The sequence below is a fragment of the Tasmannia lanceolata genome, unplaced genomic scaffold (assembly GCF_043159265.1).
Source record: "Tasmannia lanceolata isolate RefF3 unplaced genomic scaffold, GAP_Taslan_0.1 ptg000003l, whole genome shotgun sequence".
NCBI lineage: Eukaryota > Viridiplantae > Streptophyta > Magnoliopsida > Canellales > Winteraceae > Tasmannia > Tasmannia lanceolata.
In genome coordinates this window covers 30851086-30867658 of record NW_027518680.1, presented here as the reverse complement: position 1 = coordinate 30867658, position 16573 = coordinate 30851086, and the positions used below count along the sequence as shown (strand labels likewise).

The 16573-nt window shown below is 47.8% G+C and overlaps 23 non-coding genes across 23 annotated transcripts; all 23 read right to left on the bottom strand.

The window, feature by feature from the left end:
• Positions 1 to 415: 415 nt before the first annotated feature.
• LOC143871881 (5S ribosomal RNA) lies at positions 416 to 534 on the bottom strand. The gene has a single exon (XR_013246639.1). It is a non-coding gene; the product is annotated as a 5S ribosomal RNA (ribosomal RNA).
• A 597-nt stretch (positions 535 to 1131) lies between these two features.
• Positions 1132 to 1250, bottom strand: LOC143871880 (5S ribosomal RNA). The gene has a single exon (XR_013246638.1). It is a non-coding gene; the product is annotated as a 5S ribosomal RNA (ribosomal RNA).
• A 597-nt stretch (positions 1251 to 1847) lies between these two features.
• LOC143871879 (5S ribosomal RNA) lies at positions 1848 to 1966 on the bottom strand. The gene has a single exon (XR_013246637.1). It is a non-coding gene; the product is annotated as a 5S ribosomal RNA (ribosomal RNA).
• A 597-nt stretch (positions 1967 to 2563) lies between these two features.
• LOC143872945 (5S ribosomal RNA) lies at positions 2564 to 2682 on the bottom strand. Its single transcript, XR_013247669.1, has one exon. It is a non-coding gene; the product is annotated as a 5S ribosomal RNA (ribosomal RNA).
• A 597-nt stretch (positions 2683 to 3279) lies between these two features.
• Positions 3280 to 3398, bottom strand: LOC143871878 (5S ribosomal RNA). The gene has a single exon (XR_013246636.1). It is a non-coding gene; the product is annotated as a 5S ribosomal RNA (ribosomal RNA).
• Positions 3399 to 3995: 597 nt separating this feature from the next.
• LOC143871877 (5S ribosomal RNA) lies at positions 3996 to 4114 on the bottom strand. Its single transcript, XR_013246635.1, has one exon. It is a non-coding gene; the product is annotated as a 5S ribosomal RNA (ribosomal RNA).
• A 597-nt stretch (positions 4115 to 4711) lies between these two features.
• On the bottom strand, positions 4712 to 4830 carry LOC143871876 (5S ribosomal RNA). The gene has a single exon (XR_013246634.1). It is a non-coding gene; the product is annotated as a 5S ribosomal RNA (ribosomal RNA).
• Positions 4831 to 5427: 597 nt separating this feature from the next.
• Positions 5428 to 5546, bottom strand: LOC143871875 (5S ribosomal RNA). The gene has a single exon (XR_013246633.1). It is a non-coding gene; the product is annotated as a 5S ribosomal RNA (ribosomal RNA).
• A 597-nt stretch (positions 5547 to 6143) lies between these two features.
• LOC143871873 (5S ribosomal RNA) lies at positions 6144 to 6262 on the bottom strand. Its single transcript, XR_013246631.1, has one exon. It is a non-coding gene; the product is annotated as a 5S ribosomal RNA (ribosomal RNA).
• A 597-nt stretch (positions 6263 to 6859) lies between these two features.
• On the bottom strand, positions 6860 to 6978 carry LOC143872944 (5S ribosomal RNA). Its single transcript, XR_013247668.1, has one exon. It is a non-coding gene; the product is annotated as a 5S ribosomal RNA (ribosomal RNA).
• A 597-nt stretch (positions 6979 to 7575) lies between these two features.
• On the bottom strand, positions 7576 to 7694 carry LOC143871872 (5S ribosomal RNA). Its single transcript, XR_013246630.1, has one exon. It is a non-coding gene; the product is annotated as a 5S ribosomal RNA (ribosomal RNA).
• A 597-nt stretch (positions 7695 to 8291) lies between these two features.
• Positions 8292 to 8410, bottom strand: LOC143871871 (5S ribosomal RNA). The gene has a single exon (XR_013246629.1). It is a non-coding gene; the product is annotated as a 5S ribosomal RNA (ribosomal RNA).
• Positions 8411 to 9007: 597 nt separating this feature from the next.
• LOC143871870 (5S ribosomal RNA) lies at positions 9008 to 9126 on the bottom strand. Its single transcript, XR_013246628.1, has one exon. It is a non-coding gene; the product is annotated as a 5S ribosomal RNA (ribosomal RNA).
• Positions 9127 to 9723: 597 nt separating this feature from the next.
• On the bottom strand, positions 9724 to 9842 carry LOC143872943 (5S ribosomal RNA). The gene has a single exon (XR_013247667.1). It is a non-coding gene; the product is annotated as a 5S ribosomal RNA (ribosomal RNA).
• Positions 9843 to 10439: 597 nt separating this feature from the next.
• Positions 10440 to 10558, bottom strand: LOC143874081 (5S ribosomal RNA). The gene has a single exon (XR_013248773.1). It is a non-coding gene; the product is annotated as a 5S ribosomal RNA (ribosomal RNA).
• A 597-nt stretch (positions 10559 to 11155) lies between these two features.
• Positions 11156 to 11274, bottom strand: LOC143873813 (5S ribosomal RNA). Its single transcript, XR_013248511.1, has one exon. It is a non-coding gene; the product is annotated as a 5S ribosomal RNA (ribosomal RNA).
• Positions 11275 to 11871: 597 nt separating this feature from the next.
• On the bottom strand, positions 11872 to 11990 carry LOC143871869 (5S ribosomal RNA). Its single transcript, XR_013246627.1, has one exon. It is a non-coding gene; the product is annotated as a 5S ribosomal RNA (ribosomal RNA).
• A 597-nt stretch (positions 11991 to 12587) lies between these two features.
• Positions 12588 to 12706, bottom strand: LOC143872881 (5S ribosomal RNA). The gene has a single exon (XR_013247608.1). It is a non-coding gene; the product is annotated as a 5S ribosomal RNA (ribosomal RNA).
• Positions 12707 to 13303: 597 nt separating this feature from the next.
• On the bottom strand, positions 13304 to 13422 carry LOC143871866 (5S ribosomal RNA). Its single transcript, XR_013246625.1, has one exon. It is a non-coding gene; the product is annotated as a 5S ribosomal RNA (ribosomal RNA).
• A 597-nt stretch (positions 13423 to 14019) lies between these two features.
• On the bottom strand, positions 14020 to 14138 carry LOC143871865 (5S ribosomal RNA). The gene has a single exon (XR_013246624.1). It is a non-coding gene; the product is annotated as a 5S ribosomal RNA (ribosomal RNA).
• A 597-nt stretch (positions 14139 to 14735) lies between these two features.
• LOC143871864 (5S ribosomal RNA) lies at positions 14736 to 14854 on the bottom strand. The gene has a single exon (XR_013246623.1). It is a non-coding gene; the product is annotated as a 5S ribosomal RNA (ribosomal RNA).
• A 597-nt stretch (positions 14855 to 15451) lies between these two features.
• On the bottom strand, positions 15452 to 15570 carry LOC143871863 (5S ribosomal RNA). Its single transcript, XR_013246622.1, has one exon. It is a non-coding gene; the product is annotated as a 5S ribosomal RNA (ribosomal RNA).
• A 597-nt stretch (positions 15571 to 16167) lies between these two features.
• Positions 16168 to 16286, bottom strand: LOC143872942 (5S ribosomal RNA). Its single transcript, XR_013247666.1, has one exon. It is a non-coding gene; the product is annotated as a 5S ribosomal RNA (ribosomal RNA).
• Positions 16287 to 16573: the final 287 nt, after the last annotated feature.

Sequence of the window (16573 nt, the reverse complement as noted above, 5' to 3'; positions counted from 1 at the left end):
AATCAATATAAGAATCGCCACGATCTGACGGGCGGATCAAAAGTTATCGTCGGAACGATATTTGTGCACCAAGGGTAGCTCACGGCCAGTAAACACCTTCCGACCGGATTCATGACTCGCATCCACTAGTACACTCATCCGCTATAGCCTGTACGTCACTGAATCTAAACAAACCCCCGCTATAATTTGACTGCAAATGAAATGTCAGAACGAATTCCGTTTATCGAATCAAACGACACTATCACCCCGCCATAATAAAGACCGGACGTATTTGAATTCACCATCCGGAAGAAAATAAAAAGATCCGAACCGAAACGTAGGAGGCGTCGCACTAAACGTGCGTTTCAGTTCGCATCGATGTTCCAGAACCGAAAGATTGTTCGAAAAAAGTGGTAGATAGCCGAAAAAAGTGACAGGGGTGCAACACGAGGACTTCCCAGGAGGTCACCCATCCTAGTACTACTCTCGCCCAAGCACGCTTAACTTCGGAGTTCTGATGGGATCCAGTGCATTTGTGCTGGTATGATCGCACCCAGCATGCCTCTCCATTGTCAAAGTAATAAAGAGTTTCCACTCGCATTGTCGTACGAAGTCCGTTTAAATGAAAGTGTGAAAAAATCCTGCTAGATGACACCGGATGGACGATCCGAGCATGTCGGGAAGCCGGATGACCGCCAGGGCTGTCATCGCGCGATTAATCTTCCCGAGTACCCCCGAATCAATATAAGAATCGCTACGATCTGACGGGCGGATCAAAAGTTATCGTCGGAACGATATTTGTGCACCAAGGGTAGCTCACGGCCAGTAAACACCTTCCGACCGGATTCATGACTCGCATCCACTAGTACACTCATCCGCTATAGCCTGTACGTCACTGAATCTAAACAAACCCCCGCTATAATTTGACCGCAAATGAAATGTCAGAACGAATTCCGTTTATCGAATCAAACGACACTATCACCCCGCCATAATAAAGACCGGACGTCTTTGAATTCACCATCCGGAAGAAAATAAAAAGATCCGAACCGAAACGTAGGAGGCGACGCACTAAACGTGCGTTTCAGTTCGCATCGATGTTCCAGAACCGAAAGATTGTTCGAAAAAAGTGGTAGATAGCCGAAAAAAGTGACAGGGGTGCAACACGAGGACTTCCCAGGAGGTCACCCATCCTAGTACTACTCTCGCCCAAGCACGCTTAACTTCGGAGTTCTGATGGGATCCAGTGCATTTGTGCTGGTATGATCGCACCCAGCATGCCTCTCAATTGTCAAAGTAATAAAGAGTTTCCACTCGCACTGTCGTACGAAGTCCGTTTAAATGAAAGTGCGAAAAAATCCTGCTAGATGACACCGGATGGACGATCCGAGCATGTCGGGAAGCCGGATGACCGCCAGTGCTGTCATCGCGCGAAGAATCTTCCTGAGTACCCCCGATTCAATATAAGAATCGCCACGATCTGACGGGCGGATCAAAAGTTATCGTCGGAACGATATTTGTGCACCAAGGGTAGCTCACGGCCAGTAAACACCTTCCGACCGGATTCATGACTCGCATCCACTAGTACACTCATCCGCTATTGCCTGTACGTCACTGAATCTGAACAAACCCCCGCTATAATTTGACCGCAAATGAAATGTCAGAACGAATTCCGTTTATCGAATCAAACGACAGTATCACCCCGCCATAATAAAGACCGGACGTATTTTAATTCACCATCCGGAAGAAAATAAAAAGATCGGAACCGAAACGTAGGAGGCGTCGCACTAAACGTGCGTTTCAGTTCGCATCGATGTTCCAGAACCGAAAGATTGTTCGAAAAAAGTGGTAGATAGCCGAAAAAAGTGACAGGGGTGCAACACGAGGACTTCCCAGGAGGTCACCCATCCTAGTACTACTCTCGCCCAAGCACGCTTAACTTCGGAGTTCTGATGGGATCCAGTGCATTTGTGCTGGTATGATCGCACCCAGCATGCCTCTCCATTGTCAAAGTAATAAAGAGTTTCCACTCGCATTGTCGTACGAAGTCCGTTTAAATGAAAGTGCGAAAAAATCCTGCTAGATGACACCGGATGGACGATCCGAGCATGTCGGAAAGGCGAATTACCGCCAGGGCTGTCATCGCGCGATGAATCTTCCCGAGTACCCCCGAATCAATATAAGAATCGCCACGATCTGACGGGCGGATCAAAAGTTATCGTCGGAACGATATTTGTGCACCAAGGGTAGCTCACGGCCAGTAAACACCTTCCGACCGGATTCATGACTCGCATCCACTAGTACACTCATCCGCTATTGCCTGTACGTCACTGAATCTGAACAAACCCCCGCTATAATTTGACCGCAAATGAAATGTCAGAACGAATTCCGTTTATCGAATCAAACGACAGTATCACCCCGCCATAATAAAGACCGGACGTATTTTAATTCACCATCCGGAAGAAAATAAAAAGATCCGAACCGAAACATAGGAGGCGTCGCACTAAACGTGCGTTTCAGTTCGCATCGATGTTCTAGAACCGAAAGATTGTTCGAAAAAAGTGGTAGATAGCCGAAAAAAGTGACAGGGGTGCAACACGAGGACTTCCCAGGCGGTCACCCATCCTAGTACTACTCTCGCCCAAGCACGCTTAACTTCGGAGTTCTGATGGGATCCAGTGCATTTGTGCTGGTATGATCGCACCCAGCATGCCTCTCCATTGTCAAAGTAATAAAGAGTTTCCACTCGCATTGTCGTACGAAGTTCGTTTAAATAAAAGTGCGAAAAAATCCTGCTAGATGACATCGGATGGACGATCCGAGCATGTCGGGTAGCCGGATGACCGCTAGGGCTGTCATCGCGCGTTGAATCTTCCCGAGTACCCCCGAATCAATATAAGAATCGCCACGATCTGACGGGCGGATCAAAAGTTATCGTCGGAACGATATTTGTGCACCAAGGGTAGCTCACGGCCAGTAAACACCTTCCGACCGGATTCATGACTTTCATCCACTAGTACACTCATCCGCTATAGCCTGTACGTCACTGAATCTAAACAAACCCCCGCTATAATTTGACCGCAAATGAAATGTCAGAACGAATTCCGTTTATCGAATCAAACGACACTATCAGCCCGCCATAATAAAGACCGGACGTCTTTGAATTCACCATCCGGAAGAAAATAAAAAGATCCGAACCGAAACGTAGGAGGCGACGCACTAAACGTGCGTTTCAGTTCGCATCGATGTTCCAGAACCGAAAGATTGTTCGAAAAAAGTGGTAGATAGCCGAAAAAAGTGACAGGGGTGCAACACGAGGACTTCCCAGGAGGTCACCCATCCTAGTACTACTCTCGCCCAAGCACGCTTAACTTCGGAGTTCTGATGGGATCCAGTGCATTTGTGCTGGTATGATCGCACCCAGCATGCCTCTCCATTGTCAAAGTAATAAAGAGTTTCCACTCGCATTGTCGTACGAAGTCCGTTTAAATGAAAGTGCGAAAAAATTCTGCTAGATGACACCGGATGGACGATCCGAGCATGTCGGAAAGGCGAATTACCGCCAGGGCTGTCATCGCGCGATGAATCTTCCCGAGTACCCCCGAATCAATATAAGAATCGCCACGATCTGACGGGCGGATCAAAAGTTATCGTCGGAACGATATTTGTGCACCAAGGGTAGCTCACGGCCAGTAAACACCTTCCGACCGGATTCATGACTCGCATCCACTAGTACACTCATCCGTTATAGCCTGTACGTCACTGAATCTAAACAAACCCCCGCTATAATTTGACTGCAAATGAAATGTCAGAACGAATTCCGTTTATCGAATCAAACGACACTATCACCCCGCCATAATAAAGACCGGACGTATTTGAATTCACCATCCGGAAGAAAATAAAAAGATCCGAACCGAAACGTAGGAGGCGTCGCACTAAACGTGCGTTTCAGTTCGCATCGATGTTCCAGAACCGAAAGATTGTTCGAAAAAAGTGGTAGATAGCCGAAAAAAGTGACAGGGGTGCAACACGAGGACTTCCCAGGAGGTCACCCATCCTAGTACTACTCTCGCCCAAGCACGCTTAACTTCGGAGTTCTGATGGGATCCAGTGCATTTGTGCTGGTATGATCGCACCCAGCATGCCTTTCCATTGTCAAAGTAATAAAGAGTTTCCACTCGCATTGTCGTACGAAGTCCGTTTAAATGAAAGTGCGAAAAAATCCTGCCAGATGACACCGGATGGACGATCCGAGCATGTCGGGAAGCCGGATGACCGCCAGGGCTGTCATCGCGCGATTAATCTTCCCGAGTACCCCCGAATCAATATAAGAATCGCTACGATCTGACGGGCGGATCAAAAGTTATCGTCGGAACGATATTTGTGCACCAAGGGTAGCTCACGGCCAGTAAACACCTTCCGACCGGATTCATGACTCGCATCCACTAGTACACTCATCCGCTATAGCCTGTACGTCACTGAATCTAAACAAACCCCCGCTATAATTTGACTGCAAATGAAATGTCAGAACGAATTCCGTTTATCGAATCAAACGACACTATCACCCCGCCATAATAAAGACCGGACGTATTTGAATTCACCATCCGGAAGAAAATAAAAAGATCCGAACCGAAACGTAGGAGGCGTCGCACTAAACGTGCGTTTCAGTTCGCATCGATGTTCCAGAACCGAAAGATTGTTCGAAAAAAGTGGTAGATAGCCGAAAAAAGTGACAGGGGTGCAACACGAGGACTTCCCAGGAGGTCACCCATCCTAGTACTACTCTCGCCCAAGCACGCTTAACTTCGGAGTTCTGATGGGATCCAGTGCATTTGTGCTGGTATGATCGCACCCAGCATGCCTCTCCATTGTCAAAGTAATAAAGAGTTTCCACTCGCATTGTCGTACGAAGTCCGTTTAAATGAAAGTGTGAAAAAATCCTGCTAGATGACACCGGATGGACGATCCGAGCATGTCGGGAAGCCGGATGACCGCCAGGGCTGTCATCGCGCGATTAATCTTCCCGAGTACCCCCGAATCAATATAAGAATCGCTACGATCTGACGGGCGGATCAAAAGTTATCGTCGGAACGATATTTGTGCACCAAGGGTAGCTCACGGCCAGTAAACACCTTCCGACCGGATTCATGACTCGCATCCACTAGTACACTCATCCGCTATAGCCTGTACGTCACTGAATCTAAACAAACCCCCGCTATAATTTGACCGCAAATGAAATGTCAGAACGAATTCCGTTTATCGAATCAAACGACACTATCACCCCGCCATAATAAAGACCGGACGTCTTTGAATTCACCATCCGGAAGAAAATAAAAAGATCCGAACCGAAACGTAGGAGGCGACGCACTAAACGTGCGTTTCAGTTCGCATCGATGTTCCAGAACCGAAAGATTGTTCGAAAAAAGTGGTAGATAGCCGAAAAAAGTGACAGGGGTGCAACACGAGGACTTCCCAGGAGGTCACCCATCCTAGTACTACTCTCGCCCAAGCACGCTTAACTTCGGAGTTCTGATGGGATCCAGTGCATTTGTGCTGGTATGATCGCACCCAGCATGCCTCTCAATTGTCAAAGTAATAAAGAGTTTCCACTCGCACTGTCGTACGAAGTCCGTTTAAATGAAAGTGCGAAAAAATCCTGCTAGATGACACCGGATGGACGATCCGAGCATGTCGGGAAGCCGGATGACCGCCAGTGCTGTCATCGCGCGAAGAATCTTCCTGAGTACCCCCGATTCAATATAAGAATCGCCACGATCTGACGGGCGGATCAAAAGTTATCGTCGGAACGATATTTGTGCACCAAGGGTAGCTCACGGCCAGTAAACACCTTCCGACCGGATTCATGACTCGCATCCACTAGTACACTCATCCGCTATTGCCTGTACGTCACTGAATCTGAACAAACCCCCGCTATAATTTGACCGCAAATGAAATGTCAGAACGAATTCCGTTTATCGAATCAAACGACAGTATCACCCCGCCATAATAAAGACCGGACGTATTTTAATTCACCATCCGGAAGAAAATAAAAAGATCGGAACCGAAACGTAGGAGGCGTCGCACTAAACGTGCGTTTCAGTTCGCATCGATGTTCCAGAACCGAAAGATTGTTCGAAAAAAGTGGTAGATAGCCGAAAAAAGTGACAGGGGTGCAACACGAGGACTTCCCAGGAGGTCACCCATCCTAGTACTACTCTCGCCCAAGCACGCTTAACTTCGGAGTTCTGATGGGATCCAGTGCATTTGTGCTGGTATGATCGCACCCAGCATGCCTCTCCATTGTCAAAGTAATAAAGAGTTTCCACTCGCATTGTCGTACGAAGTCCGTTTAAATGAAAGTGCGAAAAAATCCTGCTAGATGACACCGGATGGACGATCCGAGCATGTCGGAAAGGCGAATTACCGCCAGGGCTGTCATCGCGCGATGAATCTTCCCGAGTACCCCCGAATCAATATAAGAATCGCCACGATCTGACGGGCGGATCAAAAGTTATCGTCGGAACGATATTTGTGCACCAAGGGTAGCTCACGGCCAGTAAACACCTTCCGACCGGATTCATGACTCGCATCCACTAGTACACTCATCCGCTATTGCCTGTACGTCACTGAATCTGAACAAACCCCCGCTATAATTTGACCGCAAATGAAATGTCAGAACGAATTCCGTTTATCGAATCAAACGACAGTATCACCCCGCCATAATAAAGACCGGACGTATTTTAATTCACCATCCGGAAGAAAATAAAAAGATCCGAACCGAAACATAGGAGGCGTCGCACTAAACGTGCGTTTCAGTTCGCATCGATGTTCTAGAACCGAAAGATTGTTCGAAAAAAGTGGTAGATAGCCGAAAAAAGTGACAGGGGTGCAACACGAGGACTTCCCAGGCGGTCACCCATCCTAGTACTACTCTCGCCCAAGCACGCTTAACTTCGGAGTTCTGATGGGATCCAGTGCATTTGTGCTGGTATGATCGCACCCAGCATGCCTCTCCATTGTCAAAGTAATAAAGAGTTTCCACTCGCATTGTCGTACGAAGTTCGTTTAAATAAAAGTGCGAAAAAATCCTGCTAGATGACATCGGATGGACGATCCGAGCATGTCGGGTAGCCGGATGACCGCTAGGGCTGTCATCGCGCGTTGAATCTTCCCGAGTACCCCCGAATCAATATAAGAATCGCCACGATCTGACGGGCGGATCAAAAGTTATCGTCGGAACGATATTTGTGCACCAAGGGTAGCTCACGGCCAGTAAACACCTTCCGACCGGATTCATGACTTTCATCCACTAGTACACTCATCCGCTATAGCCTGTACGTCACTGAATCTAAACAAACCCCCGCTATAATTTGACCGCAAATGAAATGTCAGAACGAATTCCGTTTATCGAATCAAACGACACTATCAGCCCGCCATAATAAAGACCGGACGTCTTTGAATTCACCATCCGGAAGAAAATAAAAAGATCCGAACCGAAACGTAGGAGGCGACGCACTAAACGTGCGTTTCAGTTCGCATCGATGTTCCAGAACCGAAAGATTGTTCGAAAAAAGTGGTAGATAGCCGAAAAAAGTGACAGGGGTGCAACACGAGGACTTCCCAGGAGGTCACCCATCCTAGTACTACTCTCGCCCAAGCACGCTTAACTTCGGAGTTCTGATGGGATCCAGTGCATTTGTGCTGGTATGATCGCACCCAGCATGCCTCTCCATTGTCAAAGTAATAAAGAGTTTCCACTCGCATTGTCGTACGAAGTCCGTTTAAATGAAAGTGCGAAAAAATTCTGCTAGATGACACCGGATGGACGATCCGAGCATGTCGGAAAGGCGAATTACCGCCAGGGCTGTCATCGCGCGATGAATCTTCCCGAGTACCCCCGAATCAATATAAGAATCGCCACGATCTGACGGGCGGATCAAAAGTTATCGTCGGAACGATATTTGTGCACCAAGGGTAGCTCACGGCCAGTAAACACCTTCCGACCGGATTCATGACTCGCATCCACTAGTACACTCATCCGTTATAGCCTGTACGTCACTGAATCTAAACAAACCCCCGCTATAATTTGACTGCAAATGAAATGTCAGAACGAATTCCGTTTATCGAATCAAACGACACTATCACCCCGCCATAGTAAAGACCGGACGTATTTGAATTCACCATCCGGAAGAAAATAAAAAGATCCGAACCGAAACGTAGGAGGCGTCGCACTAAACGTGCGTTTCAGTTCGCATCGATGTTCCAGAACCGAAAGATTGTTCGAAAAAAGTGGTAGATAGCCGAAAAAAGTGACAGGGGTGCAACACGAGGACTTCCCAGGAGGTCACCCATCCTAGTACTACTCTCGCCCAAGCACGCTTAACTTCGGAGTTCTGATGGGATCCAGTGCATTTGTGCTGGTATGATCGCACCCAGCATGCCTTTCCATTGTCAAAGTAATAAAGAGTTTCCACTCGCATTGTCGTACGAAGTCCGTTTAAATGAAAGTGCGAAAAAATCCTGCCAGATGACACCGGATGGACGATCCGAGCATGTCGGGAAGCCGGATGACCGCCAGGGCTGTCATCGCGCGATTAATCTTCCCGAGTACCCCCGAATCAATATAAGAATCGCTACGATCTGACGGGCGGATCAAAAGTTATCGTCGGAACGATATTTGTGCACCAAGGGTAGCTCACGGCCAGTAAACACCTTCCGACCGGATTCATGACTCGCATCCACTAGTACACTCATCCGCTATAGCCTGTACGTCACTGAATCTAAACAAACCCCCGCTATAATTTGACTGCAAATGAAATGTCAGAACGAATTCCGTTTATCGAATCAAACGACACTATCACCCCGCCATAATAAAGACCGGACGTATTTGAATTCACCATCCGGAAGAAAATAAAAAGATCCGAACCGAAACGTAGGAGGCGTCGCACTAAACGTGCGTTTCAGTTCGCATCGATGTTCCAGAACCGAAAGATTGTTCGAAAAAAGTGGTAGATAGCCGAAAAAAGTGACAGGGGTGCAACACGAGGACTTCCCAGGAGGTCACCCATCCTAGTACTACTCTCGCCCAAGCACGCTTAACTTCGGAGTTCTGATGGGATCCAGTGCATTTGTGCTGGTATGATCGCACCCAGCATGCCTTTCCATTGTCAAAGTAATAAAGAGTTTCCACTAGCATTGTCGTACGAAGTCCGTTTAAATGAAAGTGCGAAAAAATCCTGCTAGATGACACCGGATGGACGATCCGAGCATGTCGGGAAGCCGGATGACCGCCAGGGCTGTCATCGCGCGATTAATCTTCCCGAGTACCCCCGAATCAATATAAGAATCGCTACGATCTGACGGGCGGATCAAAAGTTATCGTCGGAACGATATTTGTGCACCAAGGGTAGCTCACGGCCAGTAAACACCTTCCGACCGGATTCATGACTCGCATCCACTAGTACACTCATCCGCTATAGCCTGTACGTCACTGAATCTAAACAAATCCCCGCTATAATTTGACCGCAAATGAAATGTCAGAACGAATTCCGTTTATCGAATCAAACGACACTATCACCCCACCATAATAAAGACCGGACGTATTTGAATTCACCATCCGGAAGAAAATAAAAAGATCCGAACCGAAACATAGGAGGCGTCGCACTAAACGTGCGTTTCAGTTCGCATCGATGTTCTAGAACCGAAAGATTGTTCGAAAAAAGTGGTAGATAGCCGAAAAAAGTGACAGGGGTGCAACACGAGGACTTCCCAGGCGGTCACCCATCCTAGTACTACTCTCGCCCAAGCACGCTTAACTTCGGAGTTCTGATGGGATCCAGTGCATTTGTGCTGGTATGATCGCACCCAGCATGCCTCTCCATTGTCAAAGTAATAAAGAGTTTCCACTCGCATTGTCGTACGAAGTTCGTTTAAATAAAAGTGCGAAAAAATCCTGCTAGATGACATCGGATGGACGATCCGAGCATGTCGGGTAGCCGGATGACCGCTAGGGCTGTCATCGCGCGTTGAATCTTCCCGAGTACCCCCGAATCAATATAAGAATCGCCACGATCTGACGGGCGGATCAAAAGTTATCGTCGGAACGATATTTGTGCACCAAGGGTAGCTCACGGCCAGTAAACACCTTCCGACCGGATTCATGACTTTCATCCACTAGTACACTCATCCGCTATAGCCTGTACGTCACTGAATCTAAACAAACCCCCGCTATAATTTGACCGCAAATGAAATGTCAGAACGAATTCCGTTTATCGAATCAAACGACACTATCAGCCCGCCATAATAAAGACCGGACGTCTTTGAATTCACCATCCGGAAGAAAATAAAAAGATCCGAACCGAAACGTAGGAGGCGACGCACTAAACGTGCGTTTCAGTTCGCATCGATGTTCCAGAACCGAAAGATTGTTCGAAAAAAGTGGTAGATAGCCGAAAAAAGTGACAGGGGTGCAACACGAGGACTTCCCAGGAGGTCACCCATCCTAGTACTACTCTCGCCCAAGCACGCATAACTTCGGAGTTCTGATGGGATCCAGTGCATTTGTGCTGGTATGATCGCACCCAGCATGCCTCTCCATTGTCAAAGTAATAAAGAGTTTCCACTCGCATTGTCGTACGAAGTCCGTTTAAATGAAAGTGCGAAAAAATCCTGCTAGATGACACCGGATGGACGATCCGAGCATGTCGGGAAGCCGGATGACCGCCAAGGCTGTCATCGCGCGATTAATCTTCCCGAGTACCCCCGAATCAATATAAGAATCGCTACGATCTGACGGGCGGATCAAAAGTTATCGTCGGAACGATATTTGTGCACCAAGGGTAGCTCACGGCCAGTAAACACCTTCCGACCGGATTCATGACTCGCATCCACTAGTACACTCATCCGCTATAGCCTGTACGTCACTGAATCTAAACAAATCCCCGCTATAATTTGACCGCAAATGAAATGTCAGAACGAATTCCGTTTATCGAATCAAACGACACTATTACCCCGCCATAATAAAGACCGGACGTATTTGAATTCACCATCCGGAAGAAAATAAAAAGATCCGAACCGAAACATAGGAGGCGTCGCACTAAACGTGCGTTTCAGTTCGCATCGATGTTCTAGAACCGAAAGATTGTTCGAAAAAAGTGGTAGATAGCCGAAAAAAGTGACAGGGGTGCAACACGAGGACTTCCCAGGCGGTCACCCATCCTAGTACTACTCTCGCCCAAGCACGCTTAACTTCGGAGTTCTGATGGGATCCAATGCATTTGTGCTGGTATGATCGCACCCAGCATGCCTCTCCATTGTCAAAGTAATAAAGAGTTTCCACTCGGATTGTCGTACGAAGTCCGTTTAAATAAAAGTGCGAAAAAATCCTGCTAGATGACATCGGATGGACGATCCGAGCATGTCGGGAAGCCGGATGACCGCTAGGGCTGTCATCGCGCGATGAATCTTCCCGAGTACCCTCGAATCAATATAAGAATCGCCACGATCTGACGGGCGGATCAAAAGTTATCGTCGGAACGATATTTGTGCACCAAGGGTAGCTCACGGCCAGTAAACACCTTCCGACCGGATTCATGACTCGCAGCCACTAGTACACTCATCCGCTATAGCCTGTACGTCACTGAATCTAAACAAACCCCCGCTATAATTTGACTGCAAATGAAATGTCAGAACGAATTCCGTTTATCGAATCAAACGACACTATCACCCCGCCATAATAAAGACCGGACGTATTTGAATTCACCATCCGGAAGAAAATAAAAAGATCGGAACCGAAACGTAGGAGGCGTCGCACTAAACGTGCGTTTCAGTTCGCATCGATGTTCCAGAACCGAAAGATTGTTCGAAAAAAGTGGTAGATAGCCGAAAAAAGTGACAGGGGTGCAACACGAGGACTTCCCAGGAGGTCACCCATCCTAGTACTACTCTCGCCCAAGCACGCTTAACTTCGGAGTTCTGATGGGATCCAGTGCATTTGTGCTGGTATGATCGCACCCAGCATGCCTCTCCATTGTCAAAGTAATAAAGAGTTTCCACTCGCATTGTCGTACGAAGTCCGTTTAAATGAAAGTGCGAAAAAATCCTGCTAGATGACACCGGATGGACGATCCGAGCATGTCGGAAAGGCGAATTACAGCCAGGGCTATTATCGCGCGATGAATCTTCCCGAGTACCCCCGAATCAATATAAGAATCGCCACGATCTGACGGGCGGATCAAAAGTTATCGTCGGAACGATATTTGTGCACCAAGGGTAGCTCACGGCCAGTAAACACCTTCCGACCGGATTCATGACTCGCATCCACTAGTACACTCATCCGCTATAGCCTGTACGTCACTGAATCTAAACAAACCCCCGCTATAATTTGACTGCAAATGAAATGTCAGAACGAATTCCGTTTATCGAATCAAACGACACTATCACCCCGCCATAATAAAGACCGGACGTATTTGAATTCACCATCCGGAAGAAAATAAAAAGATCCGAACCGAAACGTAGGAGGCGTCGCACTAAACGTGCGTTTCAGTTCGCATCGATGTTCCAGAACCGAAAGATTGTTCGAAAAAAGTGGTAGATAGCCGAAAAATGTGACAGGGGTGCAACACGAGGACTTCCCAGGAGGTCACCCATCCTAGTACTACTCTCGCCCAAGCACGCTTAACTTCGGAGTTCTGATGGGATCCAGTGTATTTGTGCTGGTATGATCGCACCCAGCATGCCTGTCCATTGTCAAAGTACTAAAGAGTTTCCACTCGCATTGTCGTACGAAGTCCGTTTAAATGAAAGTGCGAAAAAATCCTGCTAGATGACACCGGATGGACGATCCGAGCATGTCGGGAAGCCGGATGACCGCCAAGGCGGTCATCGCGCGATTAATCTTCCCGAGTACCCCCGAATCAATATAAGAATCGCTACGATCTGACGGGCGGATCAAAAGTTATCGTCGGAGCGATATTTGTGCACCAAGGGTAGCTCACGGCCAGTAAACACCTTCCGACCGGATTCATGACTCGCATCCACTAGTACACTCATCCGCTATAGCCTGTACGTCACTAAATCTAAACAAACCCCCGCTATAATTTGACCGCAAATGAAATGTCAGAACGAATTCCGTTTATCGAATCAAACGACACTATCACCCCGCCATAATAAAGACCGGACGTCTTTGAATTCACCATCCGGAAGAAAATAAAACGATCCGAACCGAAACGTAGGAGGCGACGCACTAAACGTGCGTTTCATTTCGCATCGATGTTCCAGAACCGAAAGATTGTTCGAAAAAAGTGGTAGATAGCCGAAAAAATTGACAGGGGTGCAACACGAGGACTTCCCAGGAGGTCACCCATCCTAGTACTACTCTCGCCCAAGCACGCTTAACTTCGGAGTTCTGATGGGATCCAGTGCATTTGTGCTGGTATGATCGCACCCAGCATGCCTCTCCATTGTCAAAGTACTAAAGAGTTTCCACTCGCATTGTCGTACGAAGTCCGTTTAAATGAAAGTACGAAAAAATCCTGCCAGATGACACCGGATGGACGATCCGAGCATGTCGGGAAGCCGGATGACCGCCAAGGCTGTCATCGCGCGATTAATCTTCCCGAGTACCCCCGAATAAATATAAGAATCGCTACGATCTGACGGGCGGATCAAAAGTTATCGTCGGAACGATATTTGTGCACCAAGGGTAGCTCACGGCCAGTAAACACCTTCCGACCGGATTCATGACTCGCATCCACTAGTACACTCATCCGCTATAGCCTGTACGTCACTGAATCTAAACAAACCCCCGCTATAATTTGACTGCAAATGAAATGTCAGAACGAATTCCGTTTATCGAATCAAACGACACTATCACCCCGCCATAATAAAGACCGGACGTATTTGAATTCACCATCCGGAAGAAAATAAAAAGATCCGAACCGAAACGTAAGAGGCGTCGCACTAAACGTGCGTTTCAGTTCGCATCGATGTTCCAGAACCGAAAGATTGTTCGAAAAAAGTGGTAGATAGCCGAAAAAAGTGACAGGGGTGCAACACGAGGACTTCCCAGGAGGTCACCCATCCTAGTACTACTCTCGCCCAAGCACGCTTAACTTCGGAGTTCTGATGGGATCCAGTGCATTTGTGCTGGTATGATCGCACCCAGCATGCCTTTCCATTGTCAAAGTAATAAAGAGTTTCCACTCGCATTGTCGTACGAAGTCCGTTTAAATGAAAGTGCGAAAAAATCCTGCTAGATGACACCGGATGGACGATCGGAGCATGTCGGGAAGCCGGATGACCGCCAGGGCTGTCATCGCGCGATTAATCTTCCCGAGTACCCCCGAATCAATATAAGAATCGCTACGATCTGACGGGCGGATCAAAAGTTATCGTCGGAACGATATTTGTGCACCAAGGGTAGCTCACGGCCAGTAAACACCTTCCGACCGGATTCATGACTCGCATCCACTAGTACACTCATCCGCTATAGCCTGTACGTCACTGAATCTAAACAAACCCCCGCTATAATTTGACCGCAAATGAAATGTCAGAACGAATTCCGTTTATCGAATCAAACGACACTATCACCCCGCCATAATAAAGACCGGACGTCTTTGAATTCACCATCCGGAAGAAAATAAAAAGATCCGAACCGAAACGTAGGAGGCGACGCACTAAACGTGCGTTTCAGTTCGCATCGATGTTCCAGAACCGAAAGATTGTTCGAAAAAAGTGGTAGATAGCCGAAAAAAGTGACAGGGGTGCAACACGAGGACTTCCCAGGAGGTCACCCATCCTAGTACTACTCTCGCCCAAGCACGCTTAACTTCGGAGTTCTGATGGGATCCAGTGCATTTGTGCTGGTATGATCGCACCCAGCATGCCTCTCCATTGTCAAAGTAATAAAGAGTTTGCACTCGCACTGTCGTACGAAGTCCGTTTAAATGAAAGTGCGAAAAAATCCTGCTAGATGACACCGGATGGACGATCCGAGCATGACGGGAAGCCGGATGACCGCCAGGGCTGTCATCGCGCGAAGAATCTTCCCGAGTACCCCCGAATCAATATAAGAATCGCCACGATCTGACGGGCGGATCAAAAGTTATCGTCGGAACGATATTTGTGCACCAAGGGTAGCTCACGGCCAGTAAACACCTTCCGACCGGATTCATGACTCGCATCCACTAGTACACTCATCCGCTATTGCCTGTACGTCACTGAATCTAAACAAACCCCCGCTATAATTTGACCGCAAATGAAATGTCAGAACGAATTCCGTTTATCGAATCAAACGACACTATCACCCCGCCATAATAAAGACCGGACGTATTTTAATTCACCATCCGGAAGAAAATAAAAAGATCGGAACCGAAACGTAGGAGGCGTCGCACTAAACGTGCGTTTCAGTTCGCATCGATGTTCCAGAACCGAAAGATTGTTCGAAAAAAGTGGTAGATAGCCGAAAAAAGTGACAGGGGTGCAACACGAGGACTTCCCAGGAGGTCACCCATCCTAGTACTACTCTCGCCCAAGCACGCTTAACTTCGGAGTTCTGATGGGATCCAGTGCATTTGTGCTGGTATGATCGCACCCAGCATGCCTCTCCATTGTCAAAGTAATAAAGAGTTTCCACTCGCATTGTCGTACGAAGTCCGTTTAAATGAAAGTGCGAAAAAATCCTGCTAGATGACACCGGATGGACGATCCGAGCATGTCGGAAAGGCGAATTACCGCCAGGGCTGTAATCGCGCGATGAATCTTCCCGAGTACCCCCGAATCAATATAAGAATCGCCACGATCTGACGGGCGGATCAAAAGTTATCGTCGGAACGATATTTGTGCACCAAGGGTAGCTCACGGCCAGTAAACACCTTCCGACCGGATTCATGACTCGCATCCACTAGTACACTCATCCGCTATAGCCTGTACGTCACTGAATCTGAACAAACCCCCGCTATAATTTGACCGCAAATGAAATGTCAGAACGAATTCCGTTTATCGAATCAAACGACACTATCACCCCGCCATAATAAAGACCGGACGTATTTGAATTCACCATCCGGAAGAAAATAAAAAGATCCGAACCGAAACATAGGAGGCGTCGCACTAAACGTGCGTTTCAGTTCGCATCGATGTTCTAGAACCGAAAGATTGTTCGAAAAAAGTGGTAGATAGCCGAAAAAAGTGACAGGGGTGCAACACGAGGACTTCCCAGGCGGTCACCCATCCTAGTACTACTCTCGCCCAAGCACGCTTAACTTCGGAGTTCTGATGGGATCCAGTGCATTTGTGCTGGTATGATCGCACCCAGCATGCCTCTCCATTGTCAAAGTAATAAAGAGTTTCCACTCGCATTGTCGTACGAAGTTCGTTTAAATAAAAGTGCGAAAAAATCCTGCTAGATGACATCGGATGGACGATCCGAGCATGTCGGGTAGCCGGATGACCGACAGGGCTGTCATCGCGCGTTGAATCTTCCCGAGTACCCCCGAATCAATATAAGAATCGCCACGATCTGACGGGCGGATCAAAAGTTATCGTCGGAACGATATTTGTGCACCAAGGGTAGCTCACGGCCAGTAAACACCTTCCGACC